Source organism: Pinus tabuliformis, chromosome 4_2 (genome assembly GCF_031772625.1).
Source record: "Pinus tabuliformis cultivar Carrire ecotype Pingquan chromosome 4_2, CPIR1, whole genome shotgun sequence".
NCBI classification, from domain to species: domain Eukaryota; kingdom Viridiplantae; phylum Streptophyta; class Pinopsida; order Pinales; family Pinaceae; genus Pinus; species Pinus tabuliformis.
The window spans coordinates 871,978,871-871,994,470 of NC_142304.1; the positions used below are offsets into that span (position 1 = coordinate 871,978,871).

Consider the following 15,600-nt stretch of genomic DNA (forward strand, 5'->3'; position numbering starts at 1 on the left):
CCTTGAGGCACGTATTGATACTGGGGTTGACCTTGAGGTATAAATTGATACTGGGGTTGACCTTGGGTACATATTGTGTATGGGGTTGACCTTGAGGAACGATATACCCCGTAGGTATGTACTGTCCTTGAGGTTGCCCCAGGCGCAAATTGGGTACCTTGAGGTTGCCCCAGGCGATAATTGAGGCTGCCCCCCAGGCGGTAACTGGCCACCTTGAGGTTGAGGATTGGGAATAGAACCTGACATCATGAGAATATCTTCTACACTCAACGGCTTAGTAACATTGCTTCCAGTTAATAACCCTTGTTCAATGGGTTGAGGAGATGCTCCCGAAAAAGTACCAGAGAGTGACTGATACCCAAAGGGAATAGAAGGACCACCGTACAAAAAGGATTCAGGCGATTGAGTAAAAATGGACGACTATCTTGACATATTTAACGAAGGATAATAACCTCTAGGTGTTCGGTGATAAGGAAACACGAGGTGGTGAAAAACTTAACCCTGGGTTTTCTAAGAAATTAGTCAAAGAAAGATACCAAGTACTGCTTAGGTGGATTGGCTTTAAAAGATTGATTCCACGCTCCTAAGCTCCAATAACAAGTTGATTTTCAGGGATAGGGAATGCCTACTTCTTATTCAGAGTAGCAAGTTCTTCAATAGCTATGAATCCAGAAGGAAGATCTTGGGTGATTACTCTTTTACCCTAGGTGAACCAGGACCACTAGAAGCTGGAGAAGCAAACCCCGATGTCAGAGTAGCAGCAAATTCACTTTCAGGTTCAGATATTTCAGGTTCCTCACCTATATCACTATTTGATGAAAAGCCACCAGTAACTTCAGAAACAGACACTGATTGTGGATTATAATCTGCTACTAAAGCTTGAAAATCAGGATGTACCACCAAAGAAGACTCTCTTCTTCAGGTGACCCAACCCAACTCTACTGTCTCTAGGAGTTACGAGGACTTTCAACCCTTCAGGATGGCTCGGTGAAAACTCAGGAGGTTGGCCCCGAAGTCTATGGGACTTCTTCGGTAATTCAGCCACGGTTAAAAACTTTTAACTACTTCGCACGCAAACAAAGTAAACTCTCAATGAAAACCACCTAAAGCCTCTAAAGAACCAAACAAATTTGAATCACACGCCTAAAGAATCTAGGAGATCAAACACACACAAACAGTAACTTTCCGTACTGAAAACACTAGTTGGTGATGAAATCCAACGTCGCAGAGTTCAATACAGAAATGACGGTTGGAACAGTTACCCCGGCAACCTGCTTAATGAATAGACTGGCACAAGTTCCTCCACTTAACTGTCTCAAGGGAAGAGAACCCCCAGAAATCCAAGTGAGTCTAGCGACGTCTGCTCCAGGTATAGTGGGATCTTCCCACCACTGTCAACTCAGGAAAAATCCTAAAGAATATGGCCCTATAGGTTACAACTGAAACAAATATACCTGGAGGAACAATCTACGATCCAATACGCACGCAAGGGCAGAGTAGCAAGCTCAATCCCCTTGAAGGCTCCTTGACATAATCCAAGGTTTACCAACAAGTGACCCCAAGCTCCTCGACAATGGTTAATCCGAGGTTTACCGTTTTTAATACGTGAATATCTGGCATCGTTCTCAATGAGGAAGGATTAATTCCCACACTAGTTCGGACACGATCTCGTGCTTCTCCTTTAAGAGGAGCTTTCCCAGAGCATAAATGCAACAATTGGATTTCTTCCCTACCACAAGATACAACTACTTGTTTGCTTTTACTGTCTTGGAGAGTTAATTACTCTCCTACTCCAAGACACTAGCCTAAGCTAAGTTGGTGTATCAGAGCCCTAGAAATAAAAATGTTGCTAGATGAATTTTACTTTAAGCGTTATTTTTATTGGTTTTTGTTTAAGTCAAAAGGTGCGGAGACGAAACTCGTGGTATGAAGACTCGACTCAAAATCACTAAAAATGCACCTAAGATGATTTAAACAATCTTTTTGCTTCGATGAACTTCTAGCTAAGAAAGAGTTCGAGAATGCAAAATACTTTGTAAACACAAATCTTTCTTATCACACAAACTAAAAGAAGAGCTTTTGTCCTTTCCAATGCACTCAAAACGAGACAACTAGTTATTTCACAAAAGTCTCCCTTTTCTTTTCAAAGCACTCAACCACTACAAAAACAAACTTTTTTCAAAAAGAGATTTTTTTATTTTTTATAAAACACTCAAAACTATGCAGACAACTAACTTTGAGATCTATAAACTATAAAAACCTATTTGAAGTCAAAGCCTACAAGATGTATTTTTAAGGATGTTTTACTTAGCTAGATGTAAGCTAAGGACCAATTTATGCAGAATCACAAATCAGTAAAAAACAACCAATTTTGTTTTCTTTTTAAAAATGAAAATCCAAACTTTTAAACACAAGCTTTTCGATGTTTTGTAAAGAGAAAACACAAAGCAGATTCCTCAACAAGGGTAGATTTCAAAAATGGTCAGACTCATAAGAAAGCTGGTAGACACCAAGGTGATCTGAGGTCCCTACAGCTTCTAAGCTCAGAGCTACTACAAGACCAAAACGAAAAACAAACCCAACAAGAAAAACTCCTAGGAATTTCACCCAACACCAATGAAATCAACCTAAGGAAAGCTTCTGACAGGTTATATGCAGGTCTGGGCAGTGGATAATAACTTCTAAACAAAAACTAGGCTAACTAACAGAGGAAATCTTAGGTTTTTCAAAATTTTGACAGGGTCTGCAGGCCCACAGTTAACACAGGTGCGGTACCGCTCTGTGCTAAAAGCAAAAGTGCGGATAAGTACGCATTGTGTCAAAAGGCTAGGGTGCGGTCCTCTCCCAAAGCTATGAAAAACAAAAAATAACCCTGGATCTACAAACTCTACCCAATTCCACACACAACAAGCCAAAAACAGAAACAAAAACACAGTTTCTCAGGTCAAAGTAAAAACAAGGAAAAAATCAAGTCCCCAGTATGGTCGCCGTTTTGCCACACGGAATAAGTTGATCTTGCAGACAAGATAGACCTTCCTAGAATCTAAAGAAGACCTAATGACAAGCAAACCAATCAGACACTATCTTTCTCTAAATATGCTTTTATAAACAAGGGTAAACAAGTGTTTTAGGCCTACCTTAGGTCCAACGCAAGTTTGTGGATGCCTTTGCCCCTTCGATCCAAATGAGCTCCTTTGTCGCGAATCTGCGAACACAAACAAGGCAAACAAATTAAATAGCACCTGAAAAGCCAATATCATAAAACATATTTAACATGAAAGTCAAGGAATTAATGAAACAAATGACATGAGACAATTTGTTGAGAAAAATGAGTTTGATTGTATTAATTCAAATCAAGAAGAACTTTACAACCTGTTCCTTGACGCTGTACAAGCTCCTCCCAGGGTCCAGCAAGAAGTCTCCTCTACTTTGACAAGTTTCACTCTCTTCCCAATGAAGCCAAAAAGATATGTGATCTCTCCTCCTAAGCTCAACTAGGAAGTCTTAATTTCACCAGCATTTACCCTCAAAAATGTTCAGGTTCTAACCTCCCTAGCAACCAATCCAATGCCTGAATTTATAGTGCAATGGAGGTGTTAGCGCTTGAATTGGCCTCAGGCTGAAGAAGGCGAAACTCAAGGTAACATCAAACCACTTAGCCTCGTAGCTAGCCCTACGAGGATAGGAGAGGGCTCTCTCCGGTCTATCTCAGCAAAAAGTTTTCTAAAAGGGGCTGAGATGACTTTAAAAGAAACTGATTTTAGGCTAGTAAATTGATAAAAAAGGGGTTTTTAATAAAATGATGGGGTTTTTCTGGGCTGCACGGGGCAAAGGAACAGCTTGAACAGAGAAATGTAATCAAAAACACAGATTATCCCCTGAAGCAAGGTAGGCAAGAAAGTTTAACATCAAATTGAGATTAAATGGAATGGCAAGACTGCTGAGGAGCTGACAAGAACATAGAAGATGAATCCTTGTCAAACAGAAAAAAACATTAAATATGAACAAACTTAAAGGCAGAGCATATAAATTATGAATTCTACCTTAACACTTCATTTTTTCAAATGGAAGCGATCATGAAATGACATGAACACATAACATGCTACATATGAAAAAAAAGAGGACACAAATGTTAAATTTCATACCACAGGAATCTCAGGGGTCAGAGCTGCATTTTTTAATTAAAGTCTCTGTCAAAATCTGTACAATGAAAGCTCTGTTCTCTCTCCTCCACCAGCGCTCAGAACTCTCTTTTTCTCTCAAAATGATTTTTTGATACATTAAATAAACTCTGCTAAGGGAAAAACAAATCGGCCCCAAGACAAGGGATTTGTTTTATCATTTTTAATAAATAAAACTAAAAAAGAAACAATCAGCGTTTCTGAAGATAGAATAGCGCTCCTTCTACTCGAATTTGTTGAATTTGATGAAGAGGTGGCATTACAGGTGTCAATCCCATTTACTGAAGATAAACATAAGCAATCGAATCTTGTATGCCACTTTGCACATTCTGGAAATTATAACTGTGCCCCAAATCTCTGGAAATGCGTTGGCCATTCAAATAAGGAAATCTGAAGTCATAAATAGGAAATTGAATCCTATTCTTCTGCTTATAATTGATATTCTGTGTTTGTTTCGGGTCTTTACTTTTCACCTTTCATTGCCAAGTTAGATTTTCCATTTGAATAACACCGATTTTTAATAAAACTAGATCCTTTACTTCTTTTTCACAATGCTCACGTGTAACTTCTTCAAAAACAGCTGAATCCTCTGACACGACGTTCTCAAGATCAGATTGAAACAATTTCAAATCGGATCTGCTAATTTGTTGAACGTGTCCCATGATCCATTTGCACAGTGGTTTCGAATCTCTTCTCGTGTTAGTGACCCATTTTTGTAAACCAACATCACCATATAGCAATTTGGATCAACAGGATTGGGTAAAACATGTCCTTCTAGGCCAGGGTGTGGTTCAGTTGTAATTCCAAAAACCACATCACTTGTACCCAAACTGATTGCAAGGTCTCCAGGAGGATTCAAAGCCAAACCTGCCAAGCTATTTGGATTGTCTCCAGACCACTGGATAACCAAACATTTTGTTTTTTGTCAAACATGAACCTGTCTACAAAATATGAGCTCAAACTACCAGCAAGAGCATACGATGGAGCCAATGATCCAAGTTTCTCTTCCAAGTTTGGAGCAGTGGCCTCTATGGCTTCCTTCGACCATGTTCTTTCCCTTAGATCCATCAAATTCATCCCTGCTTCATCGGTTTCATCAATATTGGCATAGCCACCAAAAAAGGGATGCCAGGCGTTAAACACCACGTCAATTCCAGGCGCTGACACGTACATAATTTGCTGAACAATGCTTGCTGAACAATGCCAGGTGCTGACACATACATAAGTAATGTTTCTTGGCTTTGAACTTTTAACGCAGGTCCACATAGCAGTAAAGGTGTTAAGCGGATAGGATTCCCGATTTTTTATTTTAACTGGCTCCGTTAGTTTCAGATTTGTCTTTTATTCTTGCGATCTCAAAGCCTTAGAGCGAACTGGGAAATCATGATCTCCCCAAGAATCCTAAACAACTATTTCCCTTGTAAAAGCTACATATTGTCCTGCTGCAAGTCCCTTCTTCACCTTCATTGTTGTAAAGGATATAATCATGATACGTTGGGGCAAACTGATGTACTGTGTCATGGTAAAAATCATTGAACTTCAAAGCATGGCCAAGGCTCCTAGTTAAACCACTAGATGCTCCTATGTTTGCTTCAGCATACACTTTATATGGGAATGCATACAAATGTCCCACCGCAGCAATAGCCATCTCGAGACAAAGTTCTGAATATCAGCAGCATCTTCTGCACTTTTAATCGTGCCAGACTTTGCTGCAAGAAAAACTAGCACTCCCTGCCAACAGATTTGATGATTACAAACTTTGGAACTGGATCGAATGGCCGAAGCCGATCTCTGCAGGCCACATAAAATAAAAGCAATGCATACGATGCCAAAGAGTATGATATAGTGTAAATGATAGTCACATATAGGTAGGCTTGCTTGGCACTGAAATTTCCATCCTCGTACTTTCCTTTTGCATACAAAATAAATGTAATTGCAACAAGTACGGGCTGCAATGCACCCTGCTTACAACGTCGAATGAAACACCCATCAAGAGAAATAGGAGGAATACAACATGTCATCAGATTCTATGATGACTTCAATACTTGGCCACTTAAACTTGTGACTACAGCACCAGGACCATCCACCCATATTAGACATAAAGAAAGAAAATTATCGCCCATCACCAGAGACATGAATGACATTGTCACATATACCGGCACCATGAAGATAATGCGAACCATATATCGTTGATATGTTGGCTCTGTGTAGTTCCAGAGATGTCTGTTGACAATATGTACACAATGCTTACCAGCAGCAACGCAATGACACAAGAAATCAATCAATCTCAAAACAACCTTCAGGTGTTGTGCCAAATTAACCGCATCTAGATTATTCAGAAATTCAAAGCAGATATCCATTATCACTAGAAGGCTCCTTCTGCAAAAAGTTGGGCTTTCATACACATCCTTTCTAGGTTCCTCAAATATACATGGCTCTATTTCCATTAATCCTGAGTACATTGCATCATGCTGAAAAGGACTACTATTGTACATATCGAAAATATGTGGTCTAAGTGCATCTAATAATCCAGCAACAAGATATAAAGCATGCCCAAAGGAACAACCATGACCTTCTCCCTTTCCCATTCCTAGCATCTTTTCCTTTAGTAACTCTGCCAGAGTCTACATATGGGGTAGTAACAATGCAGGATGTTTGTTGTTTTTTTTTTTCTAAATGATGACAGAAACCATAAGCTGTATTGGATTCCCTTTCAGTTCCTGTACATACAAGTCTCAGAGCATTTGCAATATTTTGAAGAATGGAAACGCCTGTCCAGATCTGCAAAATAAAGAATTGCTGCTATGTAAAATGTTGAACCCATCCAGTGTATTGTTTTCCAAGAACACATCGGCTTGTGGAATGCCATGAAAAGACAATGGGAATGCAAATTAGATGGTCCAAAGTAGTTTTTTTCTGTGACAAAAGACTCTCAATGGTATCATGCAAATTGTTTCTAGAAGCCGATATCGATGCCACAAGCAAGCTTATTGTCCAAGAAATAAGGTCGTCTTCAACAATTTTGTAACTGGAAGCATTCTGTTGATATGAATATTTGCACATGAACATACAACTAGCTGATAGTGCAGTTATCAGTGATGCTTCTTTGTTCTTGCCTGTTACCTCGAATTCTGCCATTAATGCTGCCAACCATCTATTCTCCCTAGTGGCATCAGCGAGAAAGACAAAAAACAAGCACCAAAATATTTTGTGGTCCAGTCCATTTTCTATAGCTAATAAAGTAGTTCCCACAATAGGACCCAACACATTTTGTTGCATTTCTCTTCTCCAAGACAACAGACTAGCAAGACAGAGTCTAACAGGAGGGAAGTTACTAGGTCCTCCTTCAAAGGGATAAAGCCCTCCTTCAAAGGGATAGCTCCTCTCATCAAGGGATTAGCTCCTTATCTTTTGGGATGCATGAACCACCTAAGAGCGGCCAATCCACGTCAAAATTCCTTCTAGAATCATCTAGAATTAACCCAAAGTGAGTTTTTTAGAATAAACTTGCGCCTTTTTGACTTTCACAGGGGTCTGCACCCACACATTTAGGGACAGAGCGGGCAGGTCCGCAGTTTTTGTTAACAGAAGGTGCGGGACCGTAGGCAATAGTGAGAGAAAGTGTGGAACCAGAGTTTTATTGATTTTCAATGTCTTTCCCTCATTTTCAAAGCTTGACTTGAAGAGCTGAGGTCTGAGACTTGCTTAGGAGGACAGTACAAGTGATGATAGACCCATACTGACTGCAAATAATCACGGTGACGATATTTTTGTGTAACACATGCTCTAGAGAAGGTTGAGTAGGAGGGTATAGGACTAACTGTTTGGACATATGCCCATTCTTGATGGTCATATTCCCAGCTCTGTAGCTAATGTAAGCATCAGTTGTGGCCAACCATGGCCTCCCAAAGATGAGAGGGTAACCAGTAATCTTAGCCTTAGGCTAGAGAACTAGGAAATATGCAAGGTACTCCCAAGAGTCAATGGAGACCATCACATCCTCCACAACTACCTCAAGGGTGATTGTGGAACGGTCTGCAAGTTGCAGAACTGTTGTGGTCTTCCTCAATGACCCTTGGAGGTTGAGCTTGAAGATGGTGTCCTTGGTCATCACACTAATGGCAGCCCCAAGATCAATCAGAGTGTGTGGGACAATGGCGCCATTGATGTGCACATCTACTACAAGGCTTCCAGGGTCCAAATATTTTGGATATATTACCTGCCCCAACATTAAGTCAGACAGCTGCCCAATGATATTAATGGTAGGGGCATCCCTTTTTCTTCTTCAAGGATGCTTGAAGCACTTCTCCTTAATCAACTTATTGTAAATGGGAACATCTTTTTTTGCTTGGAGAAGGGGGATATTTACACATAGATTTTTCAATTCTCCCAGAAGTTCAAGTTCTTTTGCGTAGGCTGGAGTGGTTGGGCTAATCTCTCAGGAAAGGGTGGATTTACTTCAAGGTTGATTTCCTCTCTTTCTTCCTCAACCTCCCTATGTGGAGAGGGAGGTTGGTGATCTAGGATAATTCTCCTATATCTTAGGTTGATCTCCTGGATTTCTACAGCATAAGCTAGGTATGATGTCTCTCCAATGTATACTTGTTGAGCCTACCTATTGTTTGAGTTCAGATTTGGTTGGGAGGGCATCTAGGGTTGCTTGGGTGGAGTAGAGTGTAGGAGTTGTGGTTGGATAGGTGGTGGAGGCAATAGAGCTGGAGCATTGTTATATTGGGGCCTCCACCCCTCATGTGGGGTATTCCACTAAGGTTGTGGTGGAACATAAGCTTGAAATGACTAGTTGGCTGGCTGGGAATGATACTGAGATGCATAGGACCAAGGAGGGGGTGTAGACCAGGAAGGATGAGTAGGGGGTCCCCAAGAAGGTATAACTGTGGTTTTGTTGGGGTTGTAATATGCATGGGATGACCCTTGCGTACCCTACTAGTATGGTCTAGGCCCAGGAGGTCTCCTTTGGTTGATGTAGCAAATCTGCTCAGTGACCCCTTCAACTCCTTGATATACAACTTTGAGTCTAGGTAAATAAGGGCACTTGTCTATGGAGTGGTTTTCTTCATAGACCGAGCAAATCGCAATGCAATTCAATGGACATTTGTTCCTAGGATGCCTCTTGGTGCATCTAGGACAAAACATGGCCAAGGCTTTCTCTGCTTCATCTTTCTTCCTCTTGATATTCGTGGTGTCCAATTGCAAGGAAAGGGTTTGCAGCATCTCACTTTTGAAATCTTCCAACATATTTCCAATTTCACCCTTGATGGATGAGTTGGAAGATGATGTATTGGTTATAGGTTGACTAACCCTACCTTTTTTCATGGCTGCCCTAGAATGGTTTCTAAAGACAGTCTTGATATCCTCATAGGATAATTGGTAGATATCTCCTCCTACTAACAAATGTAGGGTATCCAGAAGATCTTCCCTTACTGCTCTGAGCAGGACTAGCTTTAGTGACTCAGTGTCAAGTGTGCACTTGGCCCTTTTGTAACTGAGCTAGAATCTTTCTTCATAGTCTTCTAAGTATTCATCCTGGCCCATGGTCATCCTTAAAATCTCTTCTTTAGTATCATTTGACCTACAGTTGTCCCTGTATTTGTTGTTAAAAGCATGTTGCATCTAAGCCCAAGTTGTGATGCTATCTCCAGGTAAACAAATGAACCAACCCAATGTTGCATCCTTAAGCGTAGATGGAAACAATTTTAACTTTTTCTCATCATCTGTATAGTAATAGGTTCGGCATATAACAAAAAACTCAAATAGGAAAGTGTCATGGCCCTTTGTGGTCAGGCCATGGAAATGAGGTAGAGCAGAGGGGCTTATATTCTTCATCTTAGTGTCCCCATTAGTTTCCCTAATGGGGAAGGCACCCTCAACTCTCTCTCTTTTCCCTTTGTCATTTCGATTTTTAGCCATCGGTTCAGTAGGAATGGGTTCTTATTCTTCTTCTTCCCCTATAGGTTCTTCAAATATGGTAGGTTGCTCACCTAAAGGTTCCTCCAGTTCACAACCACCGAACAAGAGAGAAGGTTGGATGTTGGATGCAATGGGGGTATTTGGCAAGAATTTTCCTAGATTGTCCCTACTCCTACGAGGCATGAAAGGAATTGTTTTTGAGTTGGTTTTTGGAAGATTTTTTAGCAAGAAAGTACTTTTCAGAAATGAAATTGTTGATTGAATGAAAACTACTAACAGAAAGAAACTACTTGTTGAATTGAGATTCTACTTGCAGAATGGAAAGGAAAGCAAATAATGACAACTGAAAGAAAGGAAGCTACTAGATTACTTTTTCAGAAATAAACTAATGGAAGAACGTTGAAGACTAGAAATAGAAGAAAAGAAAGCAGTAATCACATTCTACACTGACACCTCCCCGGAAACAGTGCCAAAAAGTGATGAGCGCCAGTATTGCAGCAAGGATGCTGCAACTCTTGGGCTACCAGCTTTACTTATCAACTTGGGGTTCGTACAAACTTGGAGGTGACAGTGCTAGATGCACAAGTAGAAGTGAAGGTCCTGCCTGTTGTCACTTGTTCATCTGGCAAGCGACCCCAGGGGTTCCAAGCCAAACTTCTATAGAGTTAGAAGAAGCTTGATTCTTTGATGGAAGAAGAGAATATCTATTCTAAGAGATCTACTCTACTGCAGTGATGAAGAAAACAACATGTAATGCTAAATCACACCATATCCTAATTAATCATTTAAACAGCTAAACTAAGCAGAATTGCTAAATCAACACTAACCTAACGCTGCTATCTAAGTTACAGAAGTAAAGAGCATCAAACCAAACTAATGTGTAAGCAAGGAAACTAAACTAAGTCCGTTTTTGCGTTTTTGGTGTTTTGGTAAAATCAAGCATGCAAGGATTCGAGCAGAAGAGCAAGTGAAGATCAAAATCAGTGAAAGGAGGACGTAACGAAGCAGAAGTGCATAGGAACCGTTGGATCGATTAGCAAACCGTAAAAATGGAAGATGAGCAGCGAAGATCTTATCGCAGAAGATTACGTGAATAGATGGATGAACACATGACTAACGGGAGATGAATGGTTATTGCGGGAGGTTAAGTCAAGAGATGGACGAACAGGACTAATCGGAAGATGAATGGCGGAGATCTTATCGCAGGAGGTTAAGTCAAAAGGTGGACAAACAAGACTAATTGGAAGATGAATGGCGGAGATCTTATCGCAGGAGATTAATTCAAGAGATGGACAAACAAGACTAATCGAAGGATGAATGGCAGAGATCTTATCACGAGAGGTTAAGTCAATAGATGGATGAACATGACTAATGAGAGATGAATGACAAAGATCTTATTGTGGGAGGTTAAGTCAAGAGATGGACGAACATGACTAATCGAAAGATGAGAGGCGGAGATCTTATCGCGGAGATGCAAGTCACGTGGCGACAGAAGGGAAAAAACGTGCGGAATGATGGAGCAGATTTCCGTAGGTGGTAAGCAGTTTCTCGCGCGCCCTCAAAGCTGTAAGATGTATTTCTAAATTTTGCATGATTAGCCTAAGTGAATGACACGTATCACGGGAAAACCACTTTTCTCGCGTGCTCTCGGGCGGATATCGGTCGAGCAAGAATCTGTGTGAGATTGTGTGGTAACCGTCAGATCATGGGGGTTTGATCAACGGTGGAGATTGGGAGCACATAAAGTATTGAGACGACGCGATAGTCGTTGGATCAAGCTAGAAAGATTGATGGTGGAGATCTGGAGTGCATAAAGTCAATCGTTGAAATGAATCGAACGGTGATTGGTCAGGTTTATTGTGGATCAGACAGTGATTGCTCAGGTTTATTGTGGATCGGACGATAAGGAGATCTATGGGTATAATCTGACTAAGAAGTGATTTATTAGCTTCCGCTTAAGCATTTTGTGTTGAAGGAAATAAGAATACGAGTGAGATCTATTACAAAAAGAGAGTGATTGAAGATGATAACGATGAAATGAACCAAGTACTGAATCAAGACAACAAACTCCAAAGTTCATGTGATAACTAGAAATCTGAAACACAACCAATCTACTCTACACTATTATAATGGAAATGCAGCTACTTAAGCAAACGAACAATTAAACCATGAATCTATGCTAGCATACATGTACAATAAAGAGGAGCCTTAGCCACTAGGGTTGGACCCTAACCCAAGAGTTTTAGCCCTCTGAGTTAACTCAGTACTAGCTCAAAACAAAACTCATTCTTATTATCAAAACAATGAATTACATCAAAAACTATCACAAGTCTTGCAGCTCGAAAATAAAGTAGAATTTTACAATCAAATGTCTGAATCCTACTGAGGTCCTAGGCCCCTCTACTTATGCGACTAAAGACTCCAACAAATTCCTTTAAATTAGGGAGGCTCAGCCCCCAAACTTGAGATAACTTGTGCTTTGAATTTCACTTGCTCGGTTGCCTTCTAGTCCTCATGATTTGGCTGGTTGCACTCCGAGCTGATGAAGGAATGTTCGAATGGAGGGGTAGTAAATGAGGAGGATTTACCTCCTATAATTCCTCTCCCTTGTCCCATTCGAGTTTTGACCAAGGTCTTTGCTAAAATTCCTTGCTTTTATCCTTTAATCTTGCATTACATGCACATTAGACCACAAAGAAAAATATCCAGCTCTAACTCATCTCATAAACAAAATATAATCAAGAGTATGCAATAAGCTGTGAGAATAGTTGGTTTGACTAAGCTAGGAGGTGAATTAAGGCCCATATAATTACCCAATGCTGAGGCTCATCAATCATAACTGTCGATATTCCCTGTGTGCGTCCTTATCCCTCGAATACCGTAGTCAATCTACTGTGTGACATATGTCTTCATGGAACCCCATATCCTACATCAACCTTGTGTTGCGTTTCACTTCCTACGTCAACCCTATGTTGCGCTCTGCCTTATCCTTTTCACGCCACCCATTCCTATTGTGTGATCCCACTATGCCAAAAAAATTAAAAAAAAATTATGGGCTCGAACATGGCCTCCACATCATCTGAACCTTCTCCACGCTGTAGACCCTACGACACCATCCTGATCCTTGTCATCCCAGGGGCTTCTCTTGTGTGACCTTCTGTAGGCTTCCAGGATGTAACCTTTGGGCATACGTCATCATGGGCTCTCTCCTAGTCGTCAATCTCTCATGTTAAATCTTGTCCATTCATTACGCCGGCCTTGCGCTAGGTTATGACTTGTGGTTGTATGGCTAGTGACTTGGCTTTCCATCCAACCACCATGTGGCCCAATAAACTTATCCAAGCTCGTGGATAAGGTTGAAAGGATAAGCATATGAGGTAAGGTATTTCCTCTACTTTGTTCTATGCGCCATTCATGAAAGGGTTCATCCATGGTTCACCCACAATGGTTTTGTAAATGTCTAGAATCACGCCAGAGTCTAACCATAGCCATTAAAGGCTTATGAAGCACACTTGGATGTTATCCCTCTTGAGATTTCCGCAAGAACACCATTTCAGGTTTCTTGATGACAAAAATACAAGGCATGGTTCATGGAAATGACCATCCAGCCTCTCATAGATTTGTGGTCCCTTGGGTCCTGAATATCTGACAAGGAACAAACAAATCTCATCTTAGAGATCCACATGTCTCTTTCAATAAATAAATTAGCATAACAAGCTCATAAAAACAATCAAAGAACCTACGATGCTGAGAAGACCACAAGGAGACCATCATTCCACGAGTAAACACAAGTCTCCCCTTTATGGCTCGATTTCAGGCGGAAACCATAAATATAGGCACATAAGCAACAATAAAACAAGCCTATACGCTTTTCATTCATATGGACAAGAATTTTGGGCATGGGTTGCACATATGATCATCATATACCCCTTGCTATAGGCTTGAAGCCTCATGAAGAGCCTCTAATGCTCATACCACACACAAAAGTTTTACCAAGCATGTATTGCACCCACCCAGGTGGTTACACACACACACACATATATTTATATTTATATTTATATCAAAGTTTTCTATAGAAAGAGAAATGCTATAAATTCACAATAATAGTGCACACATGCATCAAAGTTTCATTATGCAAATCTTAGCAAACCATGAGCCATTCTTACCGTAAATACAACAATGATTTACAACTCAACATGAGCTCAATAATAAGGGGGTGCAATTACAAATACTTATATGGAATTAATACTAGAGTTGGAAACTTAGATTGGGACAACGACTCTCCACCCACCCATAGACAATTACTTGCAATTGTCACCCTCGAATCATATTACAAAGATTGAGGTGAGGTGCTTCTGTGTGTTTTTCGCCAACCGAAATAGCTAAGATAGGATGTAAAAAGGCCATTGTTGCCTTCATCCACCAGCTAAGCTCATTATGACTCACATTGTTCAGATCTGCATCCAATTATGCCAACATTTCACAATGCATAGAACTCCCATTCACTTTAAGGAGAAGAGAGTCCACTATTAGGAAGGTTCATCAGTGGTAAGTTGTTAATGGGTAAATAAATCACTTCTCCAGGTGGTTCATTGGTGAGTCGAGCACCAATGTTTTAGCCCAAGGCAATTCCTGGTGGCTTTATCAATCCTCACAAGCACCGGGGTGAATCCTTCCAATCTAGTAGCTTCTTCAAGCCACCAACTTCTAGTGGTTTCTTCAGCCTTACAAGCAAGGCACACTTTCTAAACCATTTACATAGCAAGCTTCACTTAGAAGGTTCCTTAGTTGTGTTCAATTTTCTAGGATTTCATTATGTGCAAAAGACCACTTGATCTCTCTCTCAACTTTGCGTTCTCCCACATGCAGTAGTTATGAACACCACGTTTGTTGCCAATACTTCCCGGCTTTTACGTGTGTGGGAGCAAGAGGGAGCCTGTATATTTTCCCACTAATGAATTAATATCCATGTGTCCCCTACCCCTCCAACCAATTAACTGCCTTCCTTCTTCCACAAGTCGCACTAAGTCATCCCCTAACAGTGTAGCCCATGTTGCTCATCAATTTTGCCCTGTGCTTTGCTTGCAATTTGGGCTAAAAGACACTTAGCCCAGAACAATGAAATATGTGTCCATTTCTCAATCATTTCAAAATAATTACAATTATTTACAAAAAATATATTAACCAGAAATTTATATATATGTAAATAATTTTATTTTTAAAGGAACATAAACAATTTTACTGCTAAATAATAAAAAACAATGTAGACTTATATTTTTCATTTTTATAATTTTATAATAATAAAAAATACTATATAATATATGTTACCTTTACCATAATTACTTCGTAACTACAAAATATATCCACTCAAATGAATAATACATAAATAATGTAAGAAATTACTGTTGAATTGAGGTTTCTGTGATCCATATCAAGTTTACAAGAAAAAAGTTTTTCGGCGTAAATCACATCATATTTCATTTGTCGACAC

At 40.1% G+C, this 15,600-nt stretch overlaps 2 pseudogenes; both read right to left on the minus strand.

Annotated features, from left to right (window-relative positions):
- Positions 1-4,806: 4,806 nt before the first annotated feature.
- Positions 4,807-5,354, minus strand: LOC149172452 (xylulose kinase 2 pseudogene; annotated as a pseudogene).
- Positions 5,355-5,562: 208 nt separating this feature from the next.
- LOC149172453 (uncharacterized) lies at positions 5,563-6,769 on the minus strand (annotated as a pseudogene).
- Positions 6,770-15,600: the final 8,831 nt, after the last annotated feature.